The 1092-nt window shown below is 44.0% G+C and overlaps 1 protein-coding gene across 1 annotated transcript in view; it reads left to right on the forward strand.

The window, feature by feature from the left end:
- The window catches only part of LOC106869799 (zinc finger protein 845), a 20668-nt gene that overhangs the window by 1521 nt on the left and 18055 nt on the right, over window positions 1–1092 (forward strand). The window lies entirely within an intron of this gene.

Genomic DNA, 1092 nt, shown 5'->3' on the forward strand with positions numbered 1-1092 from the left:
AATAACAAGTGCAGGCAATATTCAAGTATTTTGATGGCTTTTTCCCCTTTGTTTACGAACAGTCTAGTTAATCGGAAATGTCAGAACTAACGGGGATTAATACCATATACACCGTCACAGCACTAACTGCCACACACACGCCTCAACTTCTTACATACAGACTCTTCCTATTGTGTACTCAACAAACCGGCAAATGCTCACACGTGTTACTGACTCTTTCTATCTGCTGTATATCACGCATACACATACATGTATCACTTACACACACTCTTTTCTTTATACGACGGCCTGTCTTTTATTATGTTTTAATATGTCGCATTCACACTCACACAGACATACATCTTAATGCAACAATAAATAATACTGTTATTCATCTTATACGGTTGTGTTCAATATCGTCTTCCTTACTGGTCATTTACGAAATCACTATGTTATCGAAGTATAACATATATATATCATCATTTGATATAATTTTGTGTTCGACCGTGTGACACGTTTAAGAAAGGAGCCCTGTTTTTCCATTCGTCACCATTTCTCCTTTTGGGTTCGCACGGTCGTTCTTACATGTTTCAGGATGGTACTGTGACGAGTCGTTGTTGAAAGCAATATGGTTGGGCTGACTGTAGCCATACGAGCGGCTATACCGCGCACAGTAAGCTGTGTGGTGCTGTCGACAAGTCGTCTATTTTGTACGTCTACTAGGAGACCGAAATGATGCAGGAGATCGTCTCCTAAGATAGGGGTCGGCAGTTTGGCGATGACAAATACCCACTGGAAGGTGCGGTGTAGTCCCAAGTTCAGCGTTAGGGACTGTTCACCGTAGGTTTAGATTGGCGAGTGATTAACTGCCTGAAGACAGACTGGTGTCTCCTTTCGTTTTCCTGAAATGCTGGAAACAGGGACTACGCTGACTTCCGCGCCGGTGTCAATCAGGAAACGTGTGCCTGTTACACAATCGAAAACGAAAAACAGGCGACTTTGTGGGTGCGAACCAGGAACTTCCGTCGCATTCAGTTCCTGGCTGTACCGTTTCCCGAACTGGGTGATGCGAATGAGCATGGGGTGGTACATTTCCGCGCCTGTGTTCCGAAC

Source organism: Octopus bimaculoides, chromosome 6 (assembly GCF_001194135.2).
Source record: "Octopus bimaculoides isolate UCB-OBI-ISO-001 chromosome 6, ASM119413v2, whole genome shotgun sequence".
Classification (NCBI taxonomy): Eukaryota; Metazoa; Mollusca; class Cephalopoda; order Octopoda; family Octopodidae; genus Octopus; species Octopus bimaculoides.